Source organism: Canis lupus, chromosome 8, assembly GCF_003254725.2.
Source record: "Canis lupus dingo isolate Sandy chromosome 8, ASM325472v2, whole genome shotgun sequence".
In the NCBI taxonomy this organism is placed as follows: domain Eukaryota; kingdom Metazoa; phylum Chordata; class Mammalia; order Carnivora; family Canidae; genus Canis; species Canis lupus.
The window spans coordinates 18,920,993-18,940,443 of record NC_064250.1 but is presented as its reverse complement, the minus strand read 5'-3'; the positions used below and the strand labels follow the sequence as shown (position 1 = coordinate 18,940,443).

The following is a 19,451-nucleotide window of genomic DNA, read 5'->3' as shown; positions in this document are numbered from 1 at the left end:
ATCAATCATGTAGTTCACCTATATTCAAAAAAAGTCAATATGCAACTAATATCTGATTATTAAAACTGTGTTACAAAGAATAAACCAGATGTCATGTAGCAGCTTTTTACCCAGGTAATAAATTATGAAATAATGATAATTTGACTTTACAAATTTATCTTCCACACGAGCATCCGATTTATACTTGTCTAAGTCCCTGTCAGTATTAATAATGTGCATCATTAAAGAACACTAGCGGCAGCCAGGATAAAAAGGAAAGGTGAAGTAGAATAAATAGAGAACTATCTTTTAGTCAGTGAAGGTAATCCATACAAAAGGAGGAAAAATAAAATCTTCAAGAAAAATATTTGAATGCACTATAAAATATTTTAAAACTTATGGAGATCAGGCTATTAAGAAAATATTTTTTTCATGCCAAAATCAATCGATCTAGTTTAATTTTATACATACAGATGTTTATAACTATAGTTTATAATGATTTGTTGCACAATTAATCATTTTGACTCATATCTAGCAAGAATGAATGTGCATCAGTGTAACTGTTATAATAATTACTCCATAAAAGTTAATTTTAAATGTCTACTATAATTCAATATTTGTTTTACTCTATAAATTAATATCGAAATAATATTTTATTATTCCATAATACTAAATATAATTTTTCTTCCAGCTATACATACACATATGTATATGTATATATATATAAATTGATAGTATATATATCAAATTTATAGTGGGCATTCTGAGTATCCCAAATTAACCATATACCTTTCCTGGAAGGTACTCAACTCCATTTTGAAAAAGACCCTATAGAAAGATTGGTCTTCTATAATCATTTCTCAGTGCTAGGTTTGTGGGAAACTCTGAGTTATCGGAGAAAAAAAGAAAAAGAAAGACCTCTTGTAATAGGCCTACAACCTCCTCCTAATATTCAGACACTGCAGAGAAAGTTGAGCCGCAAAACTTGGTTTGTTATGGATCATCTTCTTAGTTATTGTTTACACTAATTGATCGATTTACAGTTAACCACGCATTACCTTCCTGAAAATGAAACCCAAAGAATTTTGCAAGTAAAAATAGAACAAACAGAAGTCCAAATTCCAGTAGCAATGTAACTTTTGTAAATTTCAGACTTAAGAAAAAAGGTTAAAGGCACTGGAGATTCACCAAAAACAGGCAGGAATTAGAAAAATAGACCCACAAATGATGGAAACTATATTGGGTGAGGTCCACATTGATATGAATTTTACCCAAGGACATTCTACAACCTATGAAGCATAATGTAGCTATTGTCCAAACAAAAAAATCTGTTATGGCTATAAGTTAGACAAAATTTAATTGGATTCATGGATCAGAGAATTAAATTTAGGCTACCATAGCTTGTAAAAATTAAGAGGGAGAGCCGCAGATAGGAAAACTCATGAGGAATTTATAAATGTTTCTGTAAACTATGCTTAAATTCTTGAAAGACACCTGAATGACATGTGCAGGAAGTTCTCCATGGTTTCCAGAAGAAACATTAACTAGAAACACTAAGAAGACTAAGCATGAATTTCAGCTGCTGTTCCCCTATTTTTGAAGAGAGATGGAGTTTAAAAGTTAAATGTAGCTAAATTCAAAAATCTACGAAAATGCTAATAAAAATTCCAGTGAAAGATAACTGAATCAGGAACTGTACAATGCATTATCAGTAATATGGAGTATGTAATTAAATATAACAGAAATATTGAAGAAAGAGGAACATGTACACCAAGAGACACAAGAAAAATAAGTAAGTAGAAACTACAAAAAAAATACAGCTGTTAGAATTAGCAAAAGGTGGCTTTTAAGGAATATTATAAATATGCTTAAGGACCTAAAGCAAAATGAGTGAACAGATGGAGAAGAATCACAGGGGTAAAAATGAAAACTGTAAAAAAAGTACAAATTCCTAAAGTGAAAAGTATAATACCTAAAATGAAAAATTCACTGCATAAACTTTGCATCATATTGGAAAAAGTAAAAAAAAAAAAAAAACGTGTTAGTAATCTAGAAGATAAATTAACAGAAACTAGTCTGCCATGACAGATTGGGGAAAAAAAATATTTCAATTAAGTTATATCTTAAGTCATCTGTAGAAAAATATCTAGTGGTAGACCAAATGCATAATTAAAGCTATAGTAGGAAAGGAGAGAGAGAATAAAGCAAAAGCAATAGAAAAAATAATTTCTCACCATTGAGGAAAATCTAAATTTATAATTCCAAGAAATTCAACAAATTGATATGATAATTCAAAGAAAAGCACACCTATGAACAATGTAGACAAACTGTTAAAAACTTAAAAGTAACCAGAGAAAAATACCAATATATCACCTAAAGGGAATTAACAATACAAAATAAGCTGGTTTTTCCTTAGAAATAATGGGACCAGAAGACAATAAAATGGGATTTTTAAGAGTTGAAATGAAGACGGGCACCTGGGTGGCTTAGTGATTGAGTGCCTTTGGATAAGGTTGTGATCTCAGGGTCCTGGGATCAAGTCCCACATCAGGCTCCAGGCAAGGAGCCTGCTTCTCCCTCTGCCTATGTCTCTGCCTCTCTCTCTGTCTCTCTCTCTCTCTTTCTCTCCCTGTCTCTCATGAATAAATAAATAAAATCATTTAAAAAAAGTTGAAATGAAGATATTTCAAATGAACAAAAATATATGATAATCTGTTAGCAGAAGAAATAATAAGTGTTCAGCATAAAAGTGAATGGCAACAAGAAAATTTTGGATCCAGAGTAGAAATATGAAGAAAAACAAACCTAAAATATGGCAAAATTAAAAAATTATCTCTCTTTTAAAAATCCAATTTATTTATTTGAAGCACAAATAATGAATTGGAGCTTTAAAAACACTGAATTATGGAATTCAGTATATGTGAAGTATATGACAGTAATACAGTAATAGCATTAAAACTAAGGAGGGGTAAATATAATGTTTCAAAATATTTATATTTTATATGATCTAGTTAGTAATAACTCAAACTACTTTGTGATAGGATTAAGATGCATATGCTAATCCTTCGTATAAGCACTAAGAATCATATAAAGTGGGATAGTTAAAAACCTAATGAATAAATAAAATTAAATCCTAGAAGAAAAAAAAAAAAAGAGCACTGCATATACCTGCAGTAAGTCAGGAGAGAGGAAAAGAACCAAATGGGAAAAATGGAAAATAGATTAAAATGGTTAAACTAAACCAACAGGATTCAAATTTTCTTTAAGTGAAAATGGAACAACCTATCGAATTAAGAGTGGAAATTTTTAGGAAAGATAAAACAGGAAAAGAAATGCATGGTTTCACAAGTGATGAACTTAAGAGAAAAATACAGTTATTTAAAAAAATAAAACAATAAGGAAACATATACCATGCAAAAAAATAAATAGCCCAAGTGTCCATTGACTGATGAATGAATAAAGAAAATATGTGTGTGTGCGTGCATGTGTGTGTGCACGTGCACGGATATATATGTATGGAATAATAGCCATAAGAAGAATGAAATCTTGTCATTTGAAATAACTCATATGGAATCAGGGAGTATTATGCTAAGTGAATTAGGTCAGTCAGAGTAAGACAAATATCATATGATATCACTCATATGTGGAATTTAAGAAACAAAACAAACGAGCAAAGAGAAGAAAAAATGACAGAGAGAGGCAAACCAAGATACAGACTCTTAACTATAGAGAACAAAGTGATGGTTACTGGCGGGGAGGTAGGTGGGGGGATGGGTGAAATAGGGATGGGTATTAAGGAGGGTACTTGTGATGAGCACCATGTGTTGTATGGAAGTATTGAATCACTATTGTACACCTCAAACTAATATGACACCACAGTTTAAAAACCCTAAAAAAATAGTTTAGTTTAAAAACCCTAAAAAAATAAACACATGGAAAATCACAAAGCTATGTTAATACATGTCAACTAGTCTAAGTAAGTAGTAAAACCCAGATATAGTGGGAGATTTGATCACAAAACCCCAGAAAGACATAACAATTATAAATGTACACACCCGATAACAGAACTTGAAAATATGAACCAAAAACTAACAAAACATGAGAAAACAGTAGGTTTTAGTACTCCTCTTTTACTAATTGTTGAAACATATAAACAAATATTTAAGTAAGAATATAGAAAATTTGAACAACTCAATAGAGTTGGCATTAACTAGCATTTCACAGCATTGCAGTCAGTAACTGGATATACTTTCAGAGTTGTATATGCACAGCTACCAAGTTAGTTCATATGCTCAGGAGCTTTAAAAAAACTTAATAAATTATAAAGGAGGATTGAATCCTAACAGATAAACTGTTTTACACACCATAAATTAAATTAAATAGTAAAAAAAAAAAAATAAAAAAAATAAATTAAATAGTAATAAAAAGAAGATATTTTGAAAAACCATGTGTTTGAAAACAAAGCAGCACACTTCTCTGAGTAACCTTATGTCAAAGAAAAATATCATTAGGGACATTATAAAGCATTTATGAAAACAAACATATCAAAATTTGTGGAACACAGCTACAGTATGCTTAGAAAGACATTCACAATATTAAGTAAAACTATCAGTAAAGGAGAATGATTTTAATTACAATACTTAATTGTAATTAAGTTTAAATCCAAAATTATTAAAAGAAGGAAGTACACAAAATAAGAATAGATATCAATGGACTAAAAAACAAGAACACAATTATAACCAAAATTATGTTCACTGAAATAATAAAATGACAAAAGTTTGACAAGACTGTACAGAAAAACAAAAGAGAAAATAAAATTTACCAATGTCAATACTGAAAGATGGTTATCATACTTTCCACATTTGCTTAAATGATAATAAGAAAATAGTGTGAATAAATTTGTGCCCATAAATTTGACAACATAGATAATATAGACAAATTCTTTGAAAAATAAGTTACCGGGACACCTGGGCAGCTCAGCGGTTGAGCGTCTGCCTTGGGCCCAGGGTGTGATCCTGGAGTCTTGGGATGGAGTCCTCCCTCCCATGAAGGGAGCCTACTTCTCCATCTGCCTATGACTGCCTCTCTCTGTTTGTCTCTCATGAATAAATAAATAAATAAAAATCTTAAAATTAATTAATGCATTTGACTATACTAGCAAAATAAGGGAAGCAGAATTTAATCATCTTAGTATATGCAAGAAAAACAATTGACAAATTTTCAAGATGCATTTATAATAAGAACTCTTAGCAAACTAGAAATAGAAGGAAAAGTCTTCAATTTAATCGAAGGCATCTACCAAATATTTATAGCTACTATTGCAGTAATAGTAATATTTTCCCCCTATGAATAGGAACAGGAAAAGGATGTCCATTCTGACCACTACTTATTGATATTATATGGAAGTTCCTACCTATTGAAAAAGGAAAGAAATAGAAATAAAAAGTATAATAATCAAAAAAGAAGTAAAATGTATTATTTGTCAATAACATTTACACAGAAAATTGTAAGTAACTTAAATAAAACTTAAAACTAGTAAGTGGATTTTAAGAAGTTACAGGATCTGACACTAATTGACAAAAATCAACTTTATTTTTATGTGCTAAGTAGCAGCAGCAACTGAAAAATGAAGTTAAAATTTCTGATAAATGTAAGTGATTGGTATAATAGTCACTATAATTTGACAATAGTAAGCTCACAGTGCATATGGCATGCTCTGGATCAGCCAATAAGAATGATAAATAGAGGCATATCTAAAAAGCTAAGAGTAGAAATATGATGAAGTCCTAAAACAACATTCCATCCCCTTATAATAAGGCTGGATGAGGAGAAACAGGGGAAAAAACCAATGGGACAAATAGCAAATACACAAAAATTGGTAGTTCTATGTGTGATAATATCAGTGACAGCATAAATGAAAATAGGATAAACACTCCTAGTAGAAGTAGAGATTATCTAACTCTATACTAAAATCTCTAAATATTCCTCAGATAAATTAAAGAAGAGCTAAATAAATATAGAGATATACAGCTTTCCTGAATTATAAGATCAATACTTTTAAGATTTCATTTGTAGACAACTCGATCTATAGATGTAACCACTTCTCGTAATCTTGGCAGTTTTAGGTAAACAGTAATCCTGACTGCACCATTTTATGAAAAAACAGAAGGATATATAGTATAGCATACTTGGGACAATTTTGACAAAGAACATAACTGTAAGTTGTAAGACTTACAATCTGGTTGTATTACCAGATTTCAAGATTTATTTCAGCCTAAATAATAAAGTAAGCACAGTACTGACATAGCACAATAGGGATTCCAGAAATAGGTCAATTTATATAAAATCATTTTTTTCTTGCCAAGAGGCTAAGATATTTCAAAATAAAAGAGTGACCTTTCTTACAAAGTGGATGCATTTATTATATATTATATTATATTATATTTATTATATTATATTATATTATATTATATTATATTTAATGATAAAAAGCACTGATATCACACTCAAATAATTCAAAGTGGATTTTAGAAATAAATATAATGTGTACAACTATAAATCTCCCATTGAGTAGGAAGAAAAAGAAAGAAGGGAGAGAGTCTGCAAAAGTGAAAAAAGATGCAATTATGAAGTCTGAAAGCACTTACATGGCATTTAAATCTTTAGTCTGTGTGCCATTCTCATAATGAATATAAGAAAAATATATTCATAATTCACAAATAATTCATTTCATGCAGCCCTTAAATGTTTGCTTCAGATATTGCTGAGTGTAGTCAGTTTAATGCTTCATGGAGTAATATTAGCCAAGTCACTTCCTGGAACAGCTGCTATGGATAAAAAAGCCTCTGATAAGAATTTTTAGTTTTTCCTATACTTCCTGTCAGCTTTTTTTGATGTTTGTGTAAAACGTTCCTTAGAGAAGTGCAAAATAAAAGGATGCCTAACTTTGAATGTGGTTGAATACCTAATGAAATAAATATTTTAAAAAACTCTCTTAATCCCATATAGTAATTTTTAAGAATGATTTTAGCACTGTGTTTATTTTCTTAAATAAATATCTTATTACTCACTACTTAAGAAATATGCTGTGATGATATTGACTTTTTGGATACTGAACACTACTGAGGATTGTTCCCAATACTTCAATCTGGGACTGACCTCACAAAGGCAGATAATGACCTTTACAGTTATGTCAACTATATCTTGATTGTCAAATGCTGTTTGCCATCTGCCATCCACATGCCTAGACACTACTGAACTCTAGCCTTGGACTTGGTAATACCACCTCCTGAGAAATGAAGTTCCTTTGTACTTTTAACATGGGAAAAATATAGAACGCTAGACACTATTACTTAGATAAGAAAGTTGTAAGAATAAAGTAAAGATTTCCTTACTGTCTTTATTATTCATATACATCATGTCAACCCATATCTGCATGTATATATTGTTCTAATATAAATTGATCACCTGTGGGCCTGTGTGACATATATCATACAGGTTGTATAGGGAAATAAATGCATTCCTGAAAAGATAAGGTATAGCTGAGAGCAGTTTAAACAAAATCTCCAGAAAAAGTAGGGATAAGGCATAGTAGAAAAAAAATCCATAAGAATTATAAAGGACAAATATATGATGGAACATGTCTGATAGCATCATGGTTATGACCCAGAATAAATGGAATGTGCTGGAGAATACCTCCTCCAACACTGGCAAGACCTCATACTAGAAGCAAAATATCAGTGAAACAGGACATACTGTCATTATAGCAATGTTTAAAGTGTATAGTAGCATAGGCATATGCTGGAGTCACATAGTGACTCTACTTACTTTTCTACACATGAGAAGCTGCAGGATCTTCAAGGTGGTTATGTAAAGTTGAGTTAAAATTATCATTTTTAATAGATAACTATGGCATTTAGATAGAGATGTACTATCAACTGAGAAGCCCTAATCTTAGAAGACTCAAAGTTATCTTCTTCATCCTTATAGAAGGTTCATTGATACAGAACACTGTTTTTATTGGCTTTCATCTTCCATTTGTCAAGGTTTGACCCACAGGTAATGAATGACCTTCATCCATTTCCAGGAATATGCATGTGTGAGTATCCCACAGTATCCCACACACTGCCTCAGGAAGGCCCAAAATAAATAGCAAGAGAAACAATAGTCCATTTTCCTCACTGGTTTCAATCTGTCCTCACAGGTTGCAGTATCCAGATTTTTTTCCAGAGTGCCTGTGGGGTTGACCTATAACAACTTCAAGCCTACTACCAGGCAAAGAAGTAACATCTTCCCACAAACTTCTTTATTAGTGTACTTTCATGATTTATGGTGAACAACTTTTCTTTAATTCTTTAATTATCTTTCAAATCTTTGCTTCCCCAGTTGTTGCACAATTTTAGGGTTTAATAAAAAATCTAATTTCATATCACTTATAATGGTTGAATTGACCAGACCAAACCCAAATGATAAAGATCCTAACTATAAAACAGAATAAAACAAAAATTATCTGGTTTCTTGGCTCACCCATAATACAGGATTTTGGTAACTGTCAGATAATAAGTAGCAATAACTTATTTATTAATTGGCTAATGAATAAACAGTATGATGTCTATATGCCCAGAATTCCATATAGGTGAGCAATGAGTTACAGAAAAAGAACAAAATAGGTATTGGAGCAGAATATTGTGAAGAATGACATCACAGTGCCAAAAATTTAGAGTCATTTCTGTTATATTGAATTTGGAAAAGAATAAAATGAAGGAGGCAAAAGGGCAGATTCCTTTTCTCTCTGTGTTAAAGGAAAGTGTGCCTGGGCAAGTGGATGAGACCATAAAGAAACTAAAAGCAAATAAAGAATCCATTTGTTGGCCTTGTCTTTGATGAAAAAGCACACACTTGGGGTGTCCAGACATGGATATCAAAAGACAGCATGAGGATTTACCTGAGAACAAGTCCAAAAAAGAAAAAGATCCAGTTTAGTGGTGGCTTTCAGTAGTGGCAGACACTGATAAGACACAAAAATCTGAGCCTGGCATGCAGAAAGCCTAAACAAAATTTTATTCTGAAGGCTTTCTAATATAGCCTTCACAAATTTTAATGGGTATATGCATCACCATGGGTTCTTGTTAAAATGCATATTCATAATCAGTATACCTGGGCAACGACCCAAGTTTCTGCATTTCTACAAGTTCTTGGGTGATGCCTATGTTATAGGTCTGTCGATAGCATATTGTTTAGCAATAAAAATTAGTTGTAACCAAGAAAAGAAGAGGCATACTATTGGAAAGGAGATGTATAGATAACCAAATATAATCAAATGAGTCAACAAAGTATAGAAAGATGACCTTTTACTAGATAAACATAGCAATTTTAAGTCCCTTTACAGATTAATTATAGTCATCCACAAATTTTAATGAAATATATTACAAAACAAACAAGAATGTAAAATGCCTTAAAATATTAAGAAGACAAAACAAGGAAAGACCAAGGCTAAATATCCTCTCATCAGAATATATTATGTTACCTAGAAGAATACATTTCTTCTTAGAACAACTGTATAAGACAATTATTCTCAATTTAATTGATTCTAACCAAAGTCAGTGAGGTTCTCACAGACTTAGTCAAAAAGACTTAAATATCACTTAGAATAAAAAAATTTTTTTAAAGTTTAAAAAAGAAGATTAATAAGGAAAATTTACCACGCATAAAATCTACACATTATAAAATAATTAAATTGTCTATACTGACACAGGAGTAGATAGATAAATTGAACATAGCAAAAAATCCAGAAAGAAATGCAAATACATGTTAGGAAACAGAATAGGATAAAGGTGGCATTAAAAACTGCATGTAAAAAAAATTATTTCTTAAATAATGTTACCAGTAGTAATGTATAATTTTTAATCACTATGCTTCATATGCCAACAGATAATCTAAATTTATTGAACATTTTAAGTATAAATTAAAATGTAATAATTTTAATAAGAATAATAAACTGAAAATGCATAATTTCCTAAGGATGTGAAAAAATTTTAAACATGGCATTTAAAAGCAACATAAGAAGAAAAAGTTAGAGCTACTTCTATTAGTAACAGCAAAAACAATAGACGTTTGTAGCATAATCACCACTAATAAAAAGAAAAGACTACTGATGTAGAAAATTTACTGCAAGGAATTTATATTCTTAAATATAAAAGTATGTTTAAATAACAATGGAAAATAAATACTTTGTGAGTAAAACACTTTAAGAGAAAAATATATGGGGAATCCCTGGGTAGCTTAGCGGTTTAGCGCCGCCTTCAGCCCAGAGCCTGATCCTGGAGTCCCGGGATCAAGTCCCATATCAGGCTCCCTGAATGGAGCCTGCTTCTCCCTCTGCCTGTGTCTCTGCCTCTCTCTCTCTCTATGTGTGTGTGTGTCTTTCATGAATAAGAAAATAAACTTTTAAAAAATAATAATAATAAAATAAATAACAGCAACTTTTTTAAAAAGAGAAAAATATATGTAAACAATAAAAATTTGAAAATAATGCAAAATCACTTCAAATATACAATACAGTGAAAACCTAACTTACCCTGCATTTTTCAAAGTTAAATTATCAAAGTTGAAAATTATTTAAAAACTTAGATCATTGAGGTTTTTTGTTTTTGTTTTTATGATAGTCACACACAGAGAGAGAGAGGCAGAGACACAGGCAGAGGGAGAAGCAGGCTCCATGCACCGGGAGCCCGACGTGGGATTCGATCCCGGGTCTCCAGGATCGGCCCTGAGCCAAAGGCAGGCGCTAAACCGCTTCACCACCCAGGGATCCCTAGATCATCAAGTTTGTATATAAGCAGGTAAACTCATAAATGACTTAGGAAATGTCAACTGCACAACCATTCTGAAAGAAAGAAGAACTAACAACACACTTGTCATTTAAAATATATATATAGCACCTGAGACAGCTTATCGCACCCAGAAACTGACTACAAAGATTTGGTTGCAAGAGTACTTACTTGAAACATTTATAATAGCAAGAAAATGCTAAAAAAATGCTTCCACCATAGTTCAATGATTGAAAAATACAGGCAGATTATTACAGTTAAATTTTCTTCAGTGGGGATCCCTGGGTGGCGCAGCGGTTTGGCGCCTGCCTTTGGCCCAGGGCGCGATCCTGGAGACCCGGGATCGAATCCCACGTCAGGCTCCTGGTGCATGGAGCCTGCTTCTCCCTCTGCCTGTGTCTCTGCCTCTCTCTCTCTCTCTCTCTGTGACTATCCTAAATAAATAAATAAAATATTTAAAAAAAAAAAATTTTCTTCAGTGTAGAAAAAAGTGTTGCATAAAGTATATCGGAACAGAAAAAAAAAAAAAGGTTTCAAAACATTATGTGGAACAAGGTTGTATAATAGATGCTCTTTATATATTGATCCACATTCACTTATTCTAGCCAAGAGCTCTTCCCCCAAACACCATGGCCCTCAATATTGACCTTGTTTTCCAGATGGAGCTGGCCTGAAGGTAGATCGCATGATTACTATCATCACCAAACCCAGATAACTGCAGTGGTTGGACTGGACCTGGAGACTTTGGCTGTATACTGGCAGGACAGTCCTGGTAACCCACCAAAAATATTGAGGAAGTTAACCCATCACAGGAGTTTACTTTGATGATCTCTGGAAGATGGAGGATGGTATCGAGATCGTGAGTAAATTCTTCTCTTTATCTATACCCCTGTCCCCTCATACTGTTTTGAGAATCTCTAGGATTCAAATAGGCTTTCTGAACATATTGTGAAACAATTGGGTGTGACACTGGACAGACTGGTAGTGCTCTCTCATGTATGTGTTTTCCCTACATCCCTGTTATATTCCCCCCTCCCTATTTCTCCTCAAGCTTACCTCTCTGGAATTTCACTCCTCAAAAGAGTATAAGCCTTATTTTGGCTTAATATTACATTATAGTATGGGATATTATATAATTCTATATATATAACATATATATTACTATCATCTAGGTATAAGGAGTATTTGAATTATTTTTACTGATCGACTACTACTATGCCAACACTCAGCTAAGCACTTTTACATGCTTTTTTTTCAGATTTAATCCTCTAAACCATTGCATGAGGTAGATGGTGTTATTATCCCAATTCTACTGATGTAAAAAGTAAAGCAGAGATGGTACTTTGATGTCAGGTAGCTAGTAATGGAGTTATACAACTCATTACAAATTGCATTATATGATGTATTGTCTAACAATTTGTAAAGGAAAATATACATTTCTACAATAGTCACAACTCTCATGTAATAAAAAAACACATAAAATAATAGCTACTTCAGGAAATAGCTAGTTCAGAAATAATTAGTGGTAGAAAACTCTTAGGAAGCATGTAGCCCTACTACATCATTTTACAGATAATCACTATTAATCTGAAACTAAGAATTTTTCTTGGCCTCTTTTATCTGGATCGAAGTGGATACTTCAGACTCATAGGTGATATGCCAGTTCAATTTAGAAAGTAGGAGATGTCAATTAGAAAATGTCCATCGCCCATCATAACTTTTCAGGAATAACATTGCTGAACAACATTGTTTTCTATTTTAGGTAAGTCTAAATGGTTGTACTTACAAAGCAATGGAGATACAAAATATAAATAGTGTAGTCTTTATAAAATATAAAACTAATTTAAATATCAAATATATTTATTTCTTAAAATATGCTATCATTTATTGCACATAACTATCATTGCATATTTCAAATATATGGGTATAGATAATACTTGCACACACTCATGTGTATCTAATTGAGCTATGTTAAACCTTAATATGTTGTCATTTGTTTTTAGAGTTTTTAATGAAAGAAAACATTATAGTTAAATTGAAATCCTCTGTGAATCTTTCCTCTCCACTTGCCTTTCCTAGAATTAGTTAAAATGTAATTAAAATTAGTTCAATCTCAAATGATAAGAATTCTGTAAAATGATCTAGAGCTGGATGGTGACTAGAATTTAATAATTGTTACATCAATTTTCATAAAGTCATTAAGATTTTATATTTATTCTAGAGTAAGTTTTGGTAAGTAATTTTTTTCCGGGAAATTGGATAATCTAGCTATGTTTTGCAAAGTTGTTAGTTTAGAATTGTATTTAAAATTTTTAATGTTTTATCCTCAGAGATGTTCAGCATAATGAATTCTCTAGAAGGAAAACATCTATGCACGCACCAAATAAGTCAAGAAATATATCATCACTCTAAACTTTAAGCACAGTACAATATTATTGTTAGAGCACTGAGAAGTTAAGGTATTAAAACCAATAGATTGGAATCATAAAAATTATGCTTCATATTGGACAAAAATAAAATAAGAACATAAGATAATAGAGAAAAACTCAATGAATAAAAAACGGTTTCAGTGTGCCTGGGTGGCTCAGTCAGTTAGGCATCTGACTTGATTTCAGTTCAGGTCATGGGTTTGAACCCTGCATTGGGCTCTGTGCTCAGCATTGAATCTGTTTCTCCCTCTCCCTCTGCTCCTTCCCCAAAATCAATCTCTCTCTCTCTCTTTCTCTCTCTCTCTCTCCCTCTCAAATGAATAAATAAAATCTATAAAAAAAAAACTCTATCATACTCACTCCTCATTACTTTCCCAAACCTGACCTTAGTTTTAATTCCATAGATAAAACAATTTCAAATATGTTAACAAACCATAGATGTTATTTTGTGACTTCTTTATTGAACATTACGTTTGTAAAATGTAGCTGTATTGCTTCATATATAGCAGTTCTGACATTTTACATGTGGTCATATAGGAGGATATTCATTGCTACATAACATTCTATTACATAAATAAACTACATGTTATTTTTCAGATTCTGCAGTTGATAGATATTTCGGTTGTTTCCTAACAGGGTTATGAATAACATGGATATGAACACGTTTATGCATGTCTTTTAGTGCATTGCTGCTCAAATTAATAGGAATAGAATTTGCAGACAGTGATCTTCAGATCATGCTTTTAGTAGTAGTGTTCTATTTCTCAGGTATACATGTGTTATTTGGAAGTGGAATTGCCAAGTGATAGCAATTGGAAAAGGATTTAATGTTATTCACTAAAGAATTTTATTCAACGTTTGTACTGATTCATATGTGTAATGATAATATGTAAGAGTTCCTCCTCCAAATCCTTGCCAACACCTGTTTTTTTCCAGTATTTCTCACTTCAATCACTCTCGTAGATATGTACTGATACATTATTATGGTTTTAATTTATATTTCTGCCATTATTAATGAGGTTGAGCAGTTATTACCTCACCAGAGGATCATACTGAGCCTGTTTAGTAAGAAACCCAGTCTTATATGTCCATTAAATGATGTATTATAAAATACATATTAGTATCTATAAATACTTCTTGCCAGAACTATTTAAGCCATATTTATTCAAACCTTAAAAATGACCAGTACACAGGAAATAGTCATTAATAGAAGTTAAAAAGCAGATAAATATATAAACATACAAATCCAGATTGTGAAATGTATACTGTAAAACTCCACTGACCTATTCCTTTCAAAAAAGTCACTTACTGGGAGAATGAAGAAGATAAAACTATTCTAAATTAAAAGAGACCAAGGAGCTATAAAATTCAAATATAGTTCTTGAAACTTAATGTGATCTTTTAATGAAGAAGCAGCTATAGGACACATTCAGTGGGAAAGGACAGAAGAGTTTAAATATGCAATGGATCTTACATTTTAGGGAATGATTTTATATTTTCTCATTTGAGATGAATAACCTTTAGGAGATGAATGCTGAATTACAAAGTGTCATTGTTATTCAAGTTACTTGAAATTTTTCACCTATAGAAAGATAGGCAGAAAGATTCAGAGAGACAGAGAGACAGGGAAATTAATTTATGGAATATGTTAATCATTATTAAAACTGCATGTCTGTAAAAGATGTTTACTGTACAAGCTTTTGAATTTTCCTGTATACCTGAAATTTCCCAATAAAACATTGAAAAATATTGCTTCTCTGTAATCTCTTTTTTTTCTTCTCATCTCTCTCTTAGAGATATCTCCAATCTTTCCATTTAATCATTTAAGTTTTTTAAACTTAATTCCAGTGTCTACTCTGTGCTAGTTTCTCAGTAATTTATTCAGCTCTATTATATGATCCATCATTTAACTTTTAATTTTAATAACAATGTGTTTTTCCTTGTATTTTTATTTGATAGTTTTCCAATTAAGTCAGCACCATTTTTTTATTGGGTTTTACTGTATTCACTTATTTTCTTATTCAATATATTTTAGACATAAAGCATAATTTTTATGAAACCTAACAATAGTCCATTAATATCTTAAATTCTTAGATTTCTATTCTAGTTTGACCAAAGGCTTGACTTTCATAGCAAAAAAATTTAAATATATGCATTTTCTGATGCCATGATTTTATATGTAGAAATTCCTGGGATCCCTGGGTGGCTCAGCAGTTTAGCGCCTGCCTTCGGCCCGGGGCATGGTCCTGGGGTCCCAGGATGGGGTCCCATGTTGGGATCCCTGCAGGGAACCTGCTTTTCCCTCTGCCTCTGTGTCTTTGCCTCTCTGTGTCTCTCATGAATAAACAAATAAAATCTTAAAAAAAAAAGAAAGAAATTCCTGAGGAATTTATGTTAGAATTATTAGGTTAATGGGGTAAGTTGACAGGACAGAGGACATATCCTAAATAGTGTGAATTTCTATATATTACAACAAAAAATTGGAAACTGAAATAAAAATAAACTACTTAAAAAATTAAACACCTATAGTATCTAGGAATATGTATGCTTTAATGTGAGGAAATCTGTACTCTCAAAATTACAAAGATTGTTAAGAGAATTAGAAAGATCTAAATGATCTAAATAAATATTCATTGATTAGAGGACTTAATATTTTTAAAGTGTCAGTTCTCACCTAAGCGATCTATATACGTGAACACAATCCAATATAAACCTTCAGAGACTTTTCCTTTTATAAATCAATGATCTAATTCTAAACTTAAAGTGGAAACAAAAGGATCTATAATATATAAATGTTCTGAAAATAAAAGAAGAAAACTTACTTAAGTAGTTCTCAAAAATTACAATAACATGACAGTGATTGAGACAATGTGTTATTATTGTAAGGATAGGCATAATAGATATTGGGGAAAAATTAAGTCCCCAGATGCAGACAAGAAATGAAAGATATAGAGAAATTTTCTCACAAATATATAATCAATAGACTAAAATAAAACAATTTTTGTATCTTATAATTCTGTCCACTTGCAGGCAAATATCTAGCTTTCTAGATGGCAAAAAGCAAAAACTTCAAGCAGGTTAAAAGTCACGCCTGAAAATGCTACATTGTCACTTCAATTTTATTCTATTGGTCAAAGCAGTCACAGGGCTAGTCTGGATTCAGAAGGATGTAAGAACTCCATCTCTGGATGAGATAGTGGCAAAATTACAATGCAAAAGAACATGTTGGATGGGAGATATTGTTAAATCTATCTTTGGAAAATACAAATTGTCACACTCCAAAGGATGGGTGAATCTCAAAAAAAAAAAAAAAAAGTGTTCTGCTAAAGAAGGTCATCAGTTGATGCCCTTATATGACAAGACACACACACACACACACATATATGACAAGACAAACTGGAAATGGGTATGAGGACTTTTTTTGTGATGATAGAAACATTCTATATCATGATTGGGGTATTACTTGCATGGGGGTTATATATTTGTCAAAAATCTGTAGCTTTGGCTACTTTACACACTAATTATATCTAAATTTAGTGGCTTAAAGCACAAACCACTTATTATTTTTCATGATTCTGCCGGCAGAGCTGGCTATATAATTCACAGGGTTTAGTGCTAACGGGAAATGTGGATTCCCTTCTTCAAAAACCTGAAGGGGGGAAAAAACCTGAGGGGATAGGAAAAGTGTTAAAGTATTAAATATAGGGATCCCTGGGTGGCGTAGCGGTTTGGCGCCTGCCTTTGGCCCAGGGCGCGATCCTGGAGACCCAGGATCGAATCCCACGTCGGGCTCCCGGTGCGTGGAGCCTGCTTCTCCCTCTGCCTGTGTCTCTGCCTCTCTCTCTCTCTCTGATGACTATCATAAAATAAATAAAATTAAAAAAAAAGTATTAAATATAAAACTTTTTTTTTTCTTTCCTCCTAGATGTTTACTCTCATAACCTATCATGGTGGCTTTTAATTAAAAAAATAATAATAACATCATTCCTCTTTGGTAGTGGCTATACTCCCTGGTATGAACCTCACAGGTGCTGGGAGACACATCTAATTATATGGCCAGTGGCTGTGGCTCACTGGCTGCAAGATTCCTTCTCCTGTCAACTACCAGAGAAATGCAAGATAGGAAACCTATCTCTTCATACTATGGGCTTGCTGCCCCCAACCCTGGCAGATAAAAGAATTGCAACCTAGATCAAAGCTGAGCCAAAGTCTCGCTCACCTAGAAATTGCATGGCATTGCACCCTTAGAAAAGCCAAAAGCATTTCCCTCTCAGATGCTAATAAAGACATGTCCCAGGCGCTGCTGCTCACTCTCTGCCTACACCCTGCCTTGAACTTCTAAGTGGCCCCAGCAGGCGGCCACGTACTTCCTCCAGGACCTATGAGTAATAAACTCCTCTCTATTTAATATTCCCTTGTGGTCTTTGTTGATCCAAGGTTCACCATATGACACCCTGGGGCTCTACTTAACAAATGTTAATCTAACAAAAGTCACAACTCTCACAATTGTGGTTTGAGGATTCCCAAAAGCAGCAAGCAAGCAAGTCCCAGGTGAAAGCACTTTTCAAACTCTATTCTTATCTCATGTTGCAATATCCCAAGGCCAGCCCAGAGTCCGTGTGGAAGCATGTTTGCAAAAGGCTTGGTTACAGGGAGAGGGATAATTGGTAGTCATTTTTCCAATATACCAAGCTCATAAAACTGTACACTTCAGATCTGTGTTTTTCCCATGTGTAAGCTATACAACAATAAAATCAATTAATTAAAAAGTGAAAAATGATCTAGTAGAACACAAAATTCAACAGCTTCTAGGGGATGAGAGGATTATTGCTTTAGTTCGTTGGTTAATTTGGTTTTAAATTGACTCTTTTTTTCTATTCTATGAGTTTTTATTTTTTCTTTTGTTGTTTTCTTGTAAGCACAGTCGCAAATTTATGTATAAATATATATACATATATATTTGTTTAGCCAGCTTTTCCCATAAATTTGATTATTTGTTGTGAAATGGCAAACAGTTTAAGATTCATTTTTACAATAATGTTTATTTTATGTCAAGAGTATATATCTATGAAAATAAAATATGCATTTCCAGTATGGAATGCTCAAATATGTAATGTCAGTATCATTTGATTCTTAATTTAATGTGTTTAACCTATTTTAAATTTTAATGAATTTTCTGAATGACTACATTGCATTTGCCCCAGCATGCAAGGTTCATAAAAGATATACATGTCCTACCTTCTCTTCTGTGATATTTCTTTTAAATTATTGTTCAGTTAAGCAAAGGGAATAATTAGGATTTTAATTAAGTTCCCAAATATTCTATTTAGTTCCAAACCATTTCAATTAGTATCATTTCCTTTGATAGAAAAAGCATCTTTTCATAGATTCAACTGACTTGTCTTCAAGGCCATACTTTCTTCCATTATGTTATGGTTCTTTGTAAAACATAGTAACAAAGGCTTTTTTAAAGGTCATAAAATTATATCAAGAGGCACCCACTGTCAATTTTGTATTGCTGTTCCTAAAAGAAATTTGATCGCACTTACTACAATCCTCCTTTTACGAATTCCTGCTGACCAAAAATGAATTACATACCTAATTTTTAGGGAATAATGGCAGACACCCAAGTGCTCCATGGCCCTGAGATCTTGACATTTACAGTTTGAAAGCTACTTGAATTTACCCACTGCACATTATATTTTCTTAAATTTTCTTCTAATTGTATTTTTTCTTTTTCATTTTTAAGCTTGCAAGTTGTAACTTATTAGCTTTCTATTTATTGTGCCTCAACTTCAATATGCCCTGTGCATTTTTATACACATTTTGATCTTCTCTTTATCACTGTATCCTAAATCCTACCAAATAACTAGCTGAAGGATATTAAAGTATTTTCTCTCCTAAAATAAGCCAACTTTTCAAATCATGAATTTAGAATGTACTTCTCTATTCTTTCTTTCTCTCTAGAAATCTATTATATTTCATCTATCTATATTTGCCTGCAGTTCATCAATTTCAGAAGGCATGCTGTCTACATTTTAATGCCTCTGAAATTGAGTTGTGGTTTAAAAGGTGATGCCATCTTACAACTACTGCTGCTTGAACAGCTGTCATGACATAGCTGTCTTTGCCTTTGTGTGTGCAAAACTTGAAAATATTGTCATAATTTTCTCTCTTTGATTGCATTTAGGTTTAGATTTAATTGTCATATAAT

General features: G+C 32.3%; 1 long non-coding RNA gene across 1 annotated transcript in view; it reads left to right on the top strand.

The window, feature by feature from the left end:
• The first annotated feature begins 7,194 nt into the window (after positions 1-7,194).
• The window catches only part of LOC112657797 (uncharacterized), a 76,809-nt gene continuing 64,552 nt past the window's right edge, over positions 7,195-19,451 (top strand). The window contains exons 1-2 of the long non-coding RNA XR_004818161.1: positions 7,195-7,254; positions 11,468-11,667. This is a non-coding gene — a long non-coding RNA (uncharacterized LOC112657797). The remainder of the gene's footprint in view (positions 7,255-11,467; positions 11,668-19,451) is intronic.